This window comes from Hoplias malabaricus, chromosome 15, assembly GCF_029633855.1.
Source record: "Hoplias malabaricus isolate fHopMal1 chromosome 15, fHopMal1.hap1, whole genome shotgun sequence".
Classification (NCBI taxonomy): domain Eukaryota; kingdom Metazoa; phylum Chordata; class Actinopteri; order Characiformes; family Erythrinidae; genus Hoplias; species Hoplias malabaricus.
This window is the reverse complement of record NC_089814.1, coordinates 9,262,496-9,271,701: the sequence shown is the minus strand read 5'-3', so window position 1 is coordinate 9,271,701 and position 9,206 is coordinate 9,262,496. Positions and strand designations below refer to the sequence as shown.

The 9,206-nt window shown below is 38.2% G+C and overlaps 1 long non-coding RNA gene across 1 annotated transcript; it reads right to left on the bottom strand.

The window, feature by feature from the left end:
* Positions 1-1,198: 1,198 nt before the first annotated feature.
* On the bottom strand, positions 1,199-4,047 carry LOC136667954 (uncharacterized). The gene is made up of 3 exons (XR_010795450.1): positions 3,646-4,047; positions 1,614-1,692; positions 1,199-1,418 (listed from the first exon to the last, which is right to left on the bottom strand). It is a non-coding gene; the product is annotated as an uncharacterized lncRNA (long non-coding RNA).
* Between the last annotated feature and the right edge of the window lie 5,159 nt (positions 4,048-9,206).

Here is a 9,206-nt window from a genome sequence, read left to right as displayed (position 1 = left end):
CTCTTTCAGGGAAGACCCTGCATTTTTCAACAAGATAATGCCAGACCACATTCTGCAGCAATCACAACATCATGGCTACGTAGGAGAAGGATCCGGGTACTGAAATGGCCAGCCTGCAGTCCAGATCTTTCACCTATAGAGAACATTGGCGCATCATAAAGAGCAAGGTGCGACAAAAGGCCCAAGGCGATTGAACAGTTAGAGGCCTGTATTAGACATGAATGGGAGAGCATTCCTATTTCTAAACTTGTGAAACTGGTCTCCTCTGTCCCCAGACGTCTGTTGAGTGTTGTAAGAAGGAGGGATGCCACACAGTGGTAAAAAATGGCCTTGTCCCAACTTTTTTGGGATTTGTTGACTCATATGTTTCCCTTAAAATGATACATTCTCTCAGTTTAAACTTTTGATCTGTGATTTGTGTTCTATTCTGAATAAAATACTAGATGTTGGCACCTCCACATCATTGCATTCAGTTTTTATTCACAATTTGTTTAGTGTCCCAACTTTATTGGAATCCGGTTTGTAAAAGTGTATTTAACAACTTTCCAACGGTATAAGATTTATTGCTACATTGTTACAACAAAGTAATAATCTACCAAACACACATTTCTTTAAGTTAATTCCATGTCCACTGTATGTTTTTACTAGGACTAAGACAAATGGTTTTATGCAAAATTGTTACAATCATACACAAAATGTGTAAACACATTACCTGCAGGGAGCGAATTTAAATAAACTGAACTGTTTGCACAAATTAGTACCATCTCACTGATAAACTCCTACTGCCACACCTCACATCTATTAAATATTTTTCATTACAGATTATGATGCAGTAGAAGTGAAAAATATACCTACAGAGTGTGTTATTTTTAAAAAAAAAATTGTCAGTTTATCAGTTTTATGTCATTGTTTGTAATGCTTTAAAGTATCCAGACACCTTTTCTTAGTTTAATTCTTAAGTATAAATAATCCTTGTACCCTAAAGGCCACCCACTGTGAACATACACATTCAGTTGCACAAACATATGTTTATGAGCAGGACTGTGCTTAGTCAAAAAAATCTCAGCACAATAACCACAAATACTTACATTAGATACAATCACAATTTATTAACCCATATTGGCAATGTTGGGCATGGTTAAGATGCTGAAAGACACACTTGAGGCAAAATCAAATCATATCAAATTTATTTGTATAGCACTTTTTACAACTGGTGTTGTCACATAGCAGCTTCACAGAATTCCAGTAAGACAAATATTTGACATGAAATGTAAAAATCCCCAGGTGAGCAAGCCAGGGGCGACAGTGGCAAGGAAAAACTCCCTCAGCTGAGGAAGAAACCTTGGGAGGAACCAAGGCTCACAAGGGGTGACCTATCCTCCTCTGGTCAATCTACTGGTAATAATACTCTGAATAATCTGTAAAGAGAACACACACACCCCACGTCAGTACAGGAGACTGAATGTAACATTTAGAGTGCCAAGTGTTCTTGATATGCCATGAGATTTAAGACTCAAGATTCTCTGACCATGTAACACACAGTGGGCAATCCCATGAACTATGAAGAACACTTAGCCAACAATGAAATGTCAAGTAATTTCTCTTATCATCACCTCAACTGCCATGTGTCCAGTAACCCATCTGGCAAACTTTAATCTGGGGAAGGGCAGGGAGGGCATCAAACTTCCCACCCTGTGGAGGTAGATAAGCTGAGATCAGTAGCTGTGATAAATTAAATCATTATAAACCCACTCAACAACCAAAAACGAGTTAAATTATATTCACAGATTTGTAGCTTACGGCTGTTTACACACAGTTTAAAAATAAACTTATTTCATAAAACAGAGACACACATTACAATTTATAATGTTAAACTTCTTACAATTAATACCACAATCACAAACAAAACTGGTCGCTACAACTCCTTCAATCCCGTCCGCCATTTTGCAGAGTAAACCTGGAGCGAATTAGGAACACTACAAAATGGCGGACACCCTAATTAGTACACTAACGTGGTACACTAAATAGGGTGCGAATTCAGACACACCCTATGTTTCTGTATTAATAGGAAACTGGCATGTGTCACATTATATTTTTACCCTAGTGAAACAAAGTCATAAATGACAGTAGAATAGTTCCTGATCACTCAAGCCACATTGAAAGGTACTTGAAGGAAACCCACACAGACACATGGAGAATAATAATAATAATAATAATTAGTTGCATTTATACAGTGCTTTTTGATTACCCAAGGTCTCTTTACGCAGCAACACATTATGTACAAATCAATTTTCATAAAGAGCAAAATAACACGAAACTGTCGCTAGAGTTGAACCTGCGCCGCAGTTCACAAAGATCGCCAGCAGATGGCAATACTACACACTACACAGTACAAATACTGTTCAACTACACACTTATTATACTGTAATGTATATCTTATTAGAAGTGGTTCACAGTCAATATTCGTTTGTTATTTGTATGTAGCACGAGGAAAAAAATGAGAAACGAAAAACAGAAAAAAGGCCTCCCAAATCACCAAGAGCCTTTGAATTTCCTGGAAAATCAAATCCCCTATTTCCTGTCAAGGATCAAACGGACCTCGTATTTTTACCAGTTTTCCTAAACCTTTTCAGACTAGATTTATTTACACTGAAAGTGTATTTACACAGTTGATTTTTGTCAAGCCATTTGTTTCATAGGTTGAAAACAGCATTAAAATCACATATAGGAAAACAGTACAAAAAGCTGTTCTAAAGCATAACGTTCCCTTAAAAACTTCACTGTCACTTGATTTTTAAAATAAAGCGTAAGTCCAGCAATGTTTTACACAGCGTTTTAAGGGTGGACCACTGGTGATTAAACAGAATTTTAGACAAAATGCCAGCCTTTTAATGCCAGTGGACCGATATATGCTCGCTGTCTGGGTACTACCATCTGCAGGGATTTCTCAAAGCAGTAATTCTGTTTCCTGCCTTATATGTTCACCCATTCTAATCCTCTAACTTCACTGCGCTCACCTGTGACAGGCTTTGGCAAGTTTGTTTTAAACTTTCTTTTTACCTTATTTGCAACTATAATTGCATACATTCAGTATAATTTACACATTGTTGAAATTGATTAGCATCAGCTAATGTGCACGATTGGTTTTCAGTTAGAAGAATTACAGCAAAATGGAAAAACTACCAGAAATATAGACCCTTTACCAATTAAAAAAAATACTTTCTAATGTTGAGTCATCTGTAGAAGTGAAGGAAGAGAGAGCAAATAAGCATTAACAAAAGGAAGAGGATTTTTAGGTCAATTTTAAAAAACCTATGTCACTGATTTTATTTATTTGGAAACAATAAAATTTTTATTTTGAAAAAAAAAATTTTTTTGAAAAAATGTACTTCTCAACCTCTTAAGTAGACTGTAAGGAATTAATCAAATTTCAAAATTTAACGACCTGGCTATTAGCTCGGACATTACATAATGTGGGTTAAAGGCTAACTATAACACTTGCTATTCGTCATAATGACACGTTGGCTAGCTGCAGCATACATTAGAAAAGTAAGCGTAATGCAATAAAAAGTATTGATGACTTTGTTCACTTGAGATGGCTAAAGAAAAAAAACACAAACTTCAAACAAAATGGCCGTTACCAACCTGACATGGCGCGCGCTTCTCTGCTCTTCAGGGCTTGAAAACTCCAGAAGCCGATAGCTGCTAATCACAATGTATTAGTTGACTGCACAAACTTCTTGTCACACAGTCCACAACACCAACTCACGTTTTCACAACAAATTCAACAAAAGCCACACTGAATTTCAGCTGTCTACACTCAATCGTTTTCCAGAATAAAACAATGGAAAAAACAAACCGAGCCCACCTAGCTCCGTCCAGACTTGTTACACGTGGAACGCACCTCTCTTCAAATCATGGCGTTTTAAATCACTTGTAAACATGTACTATAACTTCTAACTTAATATTTAATGTCTCTTACAGTTGCAGGAGATGTTCAGCACCCCTGAAAATCGCGTAAAACATCGATAAAATTCAGCTTTTGCTTGCTCATCATGTGAATGCGTGGTTTCTTGCGTAACACAACGTTCTGAGGCTCTTAGAACCCTGGCAATGGGACGTTTCTGCGTAAAACTATTTGAGAATTGCATGCTTAGGGCGTTCCTTCCGAGAGTCTGCGGTCATTGTGGACCGATGAGCGTCTGGGAGTCCTGTGGCAGTGGGGGGAGGGTCATAAATATACGATATATATAGATAGATAAATAGATAGATAGATAACTGCTGATGGAAATGTAATCATTTCAGAAGGATTTTCTGAATTTTATAAGCACAAAGTAAGAAAAAATGAAAACAACTTATTCCAAATAGATGTGAAATAGATTAAATATTGCTTAATCCACTTTACTTTAAACGTATTCTAAAAAGTAGTAAAATGAAGTCCTCCAGATTCACATGTATTCATAAGAACAGATTTTTTTTTAATATAATGGATTTATTTTTCTAAACAAAATTAAAATGCATAGTATCCACTAGCAGACTCTGTGGGGGTGTGCAGGGCCCCACTTTGTGCCTCCATGGTTGAAAAAACATCGCTATGGTGCCCTATAGAGTGGCAAAAAAAGAGACAAGTTGCCTAATCGGCTGCGCTTCATATGGCAAATAAATAACGGAGTCCCCCGTGGGTATTGTTTCTTGCGATAAATTAAGATGATGTGCCTTCTAGAGCAAAAAAATGGTGCCATGAAAATTTGCAATGCAATATCTATTCAAATTACCTAACGATGTAATGTTAAATTTACATAAATCTAGGATGAAAACTAGGTGCTTTTTATTTTTTCGCCCCTGCCCTTAAACAGTCTTGAAGTCCTCAAATGTTAGGCCTTTCTGAGACAACTTACAATATTTTAAGCAAAAACAGTCAAATATTATGGATCCAGATAGCTATGGAATGCTGGCACAGAGTTGGGCCTAAGTCGTTTTCTTGAGGTTCTTGAAGTTGGCCCAGACTCAGAAAACGGCTGTTAACCGAAGGTGTTTCTGCTTTTGTTATTGGTCCATTTTTGTGTTCCATTAATGGCAGTTTCATGAATATTCAAATATTATGAGTCCTATAGACTATATAGATGTATATGAAAATTATATAACACGTTATTTATAAATAAGAATTAATAATAACCACTGACATTATTTAATTAACAAAACTTACGTAACCATTACATTCTCACTTACTGAAATAAGTACTAAGGAATATTAAGTTCTGTCATTAAGCTTAAAGGACAGTTATTGTGAAGTGTAAAGAAATGAAGCATTAAACTTGAAAAGAAACAAGCTTTGTTTTATTCATGTTACAGCTTCAGCAGATGAAACAAGAATGTACATATTTATAACAGCAACCATGCTAAAACTTTCTCCTTCTATCAACAATATTTTACTTTCACCATCTAGAGGAGACAGACTGCAAATTAGCAGTGGGTATGTTTTTAGAAGTGTAAAATATAAATACTAACTTATAAAATTATGCATAAATGAGTCCATATCTGAACATATTTCAAACAGGTTAAAAAAAAACTTAAGGTAGCATTAATATCCAATAACAGGACAAAAAGAAAATCAACAAACCAAATGTTTAGCTCTTTCTGAATTTACCACCAATACAAGGCTTTAGAGTGGTGCAGCCTACAAACAAACAACAAAACCAGACAAGCTGTACTGATTTTTAAAGTGTTTCATCAAATCCTATTCCAAAGTGGTGCAGTTACCAACCCTGCAACGCCACAGTCCTCTAAAAATAGACTACATTCTTGAAGGACATCACATTGATAAGTGTGGGTAAAAAACTCAAAACCTACCAGCAACCCTTTCACATACTATCTATGGCTTGAAGACTTTCTTAAGGACTGAACGCTGTAGGTGCATTCATCTCTTAGTCCAACAAAGATGTTTTACACTGCATTAAATGTTTATGTTGTCCCTTTGGATATTTCAAGTTCAGTGCCTACAGCAGTCCAAAATGCTTCATGAAGGCTGTGGTAAATTCAAAGACTGCCCATTACCACTGCTGCAATAGCCATTATCACAAGTGTCTGTGGTGCTGCATCAGCATTCATCCTCCATCAGTTCAACAATTTTTTTCTCCTGGTGTAAGACACCTCTGGATTGATATCTTATGTGGAAAAAAATTAATAAATACACACACACACATATTAATTAATTATATTCTTATTGAAAGATGATACAGTAAACATATTAAAAATATTTCAGTGCAAGATAGTTTTCTGGTTCAACTTACAATGAACACTAACTATACAACTTTGCTATAAAAACTTTACCATGGAGGTAGTTTAGACCACAGTCCTAAAAAAATATCACTCAACACTAAACACACCCTCGTATTTACATAAATTTTACAGAAAAAGCTAAACTTTTTAAAAATATATAATTTTGTTTAAAAATTTCTACAAAAAACAATAAACAAATTTCTTAAAATTGTGTTATTTGTGTTTGGTAGATTATTTCCTGGTTGTAACAATGCTTCTGGGCAATAAATCTTATATAGTTGGAAAGCCTGTTAAATGATGCCACATTTACCTTTTAAAGAGGCGCAACCCACATTCTCAGCTCTACTGCTCATCCCACAAATGCATGTTCCTTACAAATGTGGCACCGTTTAAAGGGGAAATTAACAGGCTTTCCAACAGTATGAGATATACTGCCAAGAAGCATTGTTACAACAAAAAAATAATCTACCAAACACAAATTTCCTTACTTTTTGTGCCAAGTTTATTTATATAAGATACTCTTTGCAGTTATTTGACATTATTTCATTTGCATTTTGCCAGTCTTTGCTTTTATTATTGTTTTTATGGATTTTGCTGATAAGGTCTTTTGCTTCTGGAATCTCTAAAGAGTCTGCTTCGTGGTTTGCTTGAGTTTTTACAGAAGTTTCAAGGGTGTCTTAGAAGACTACGTTCACCGTGAATCTCCTTTGGTCATCGATTTTGGACTTACAGGTGCTCTGAAACCTCCTCTGGGACCTAGCCATGCCCACCCCACCCCTAAATGGGACAAGCTTTTTTCCCCATACACAGCATCAGGTTAATTATCACTGTTCTGTATTAACCCTGTCATACGACCATAGCTACAGCTTTTTTAGTTAGCTTTCTAGTAACCGCCAACACGCCGTCTGTCGCTGGGTTCTCTTACCTGACCCGTGGAAGCTTTTTTCGCAGGACAAATTTGCCCGTTCTTTACCATGACCCTACTAACCTCTATATTTTTTTGTTCCCTTTGTCTGGTTTTCTTTCTCCTGTCTCTCTCTCATGCTTTGAGATGTCCTGCTGCTCTCCAGGTGTTGCCCTGATCCAGCCCCTGACCCTGTGTGTCCTGTACAAGTTCCTGGCCTTGTCTCATCTACACTATCATGCTTGGCCGTGCTGTTTTATCTCAGATTAACTCTGCACCTACTTTTAACTCACACAGAATCCCTGATCACCTCCTCCTTCATCAGACTCATACATCACTAATATACTACATTTACATTACTATAACCCCTTCATCTGTCATCATTTCACTTTTACTTCTGTTCTGTTCTCTGTTGTGTCTCCGGTGTCGACCCGAGAAGGATGGGTTCCCTGTATGAGTCTTGGTTCCTTCCAAGGTTTCTTCCTCGTGTGCTGAGGGAGTTTTTCCTCACCACTGTTGCCCCTGGCTTGCTCATAGGAGGCTTGGACCCGGATCTCTGTAAAGCTGCTTTGTGACGACTTTTGTTGTGAAAAGCGCTATATAAATAAAATTTGATTTGATTTGAATAAAATTTTAGTATTAAATAGTTGTTACAAACATTATAATAAATAGCTGAATGGTCTGAAGATATTGCAGATGCTCATATTCCTTCCCTATGTGTTTTATCTCCATTCAGTTGACTAGAATTTTAAAAGGCTTATATTAGTGATTTGTGCAAAATATTTATGGTCTTGCCATAAATATGCCAAAAAACAGAAGTTTAAAAAAGTGCAGGAACATATGTTTGCAATCTGGAATAAAGAATACAAAACATAAATTAATTGTTATACTGACACATTTCCCAAAGGTAAAGGTTTGCATATTAAATACCAAACACAATGTTATTTTCAAAACACACACACACACACACACAATATATATATATAATGTCATGTCTGTTGTCAAGACTATGTTTTGTTTATATCCTTGTCTCCGCCCTCGTCCCACCTCCTCGTCCGTGTCATGTGTTAACCCGTCCTCGTTATCTGTCCAGGTGTTTCTCATTTGTGTCTGTATTTAAGCCCTATTGTGTCACGTCCTGTTGGTCGTACATTTCTCATTTCTCCCATGTCTAGTCGGTCGTGTTTTCTTGTCTGTCTCCACAGCTTCTCCCCGTCTCTTTTCCTTTGTCGTTGTTTTCGCTTTTTGTCCGTCTGTCACGCTTACCCTGTCTAGTTACCTGTGTTTAATTTAGCCTGCTTTGCTCTGTTTGTTTTCGTTATGTTTAAGTCTCGTTGTGTTGTTATATCCTTTATTAAATATACTGTGTTTTAGCGAGTGCGTCCGCCTCCCTCAATCCGCCCCTCGCTCCTGACAGAATGTACGACCCCCAGGACGCAGCTAGCACAGAAAATATGTTCGACAGGGCTGCGATATGGAGTAGCCGGCTCCGGCAGATACACGCCAGCGTTAATCAACGCCTACAGGAGGAGGCAGCTCGTGAATCGAGTGATTACGCCAGCGCGAGTCGTAAGAGTCGGCGGAAGAAGCGTGCTGGAGCTCCCCCCTCGCTGGAGGATTACCCCCTCAGGTCCGGGGAAATTTTTGGGGGGGCGTTAAGGGTAGGGGCTGTTAGCCTCACCTCCGTAGCTCTGAGGTCGGAGGCTAACAGGGGCGCACCTCGAGGGGATCTAATGGGTGCGCCTGTGAAACCCCCTAAACCCTTTACAGCTCCAGCGCGAGCCCGGCGAGCAGCACAAACTCCTGTCCTTGTAAAAGCGGCGCCAACGGCCGCGCCTGTCTTCATTAACGCGCGCGCCTCTCCTGTCTTCGTGGACGACGTCGCAGATTCCTCTGCCTCCGTGGACGTCGTCGCACTGTTTCCACTCTCCGTGGACGACGTCGAAGATTCATCTGCCTCCGTGGACGTCGTCGCACGTTCTCCAGTCTCCGTGGACGACGTCGCAGATTCATCTGCCTCCGTG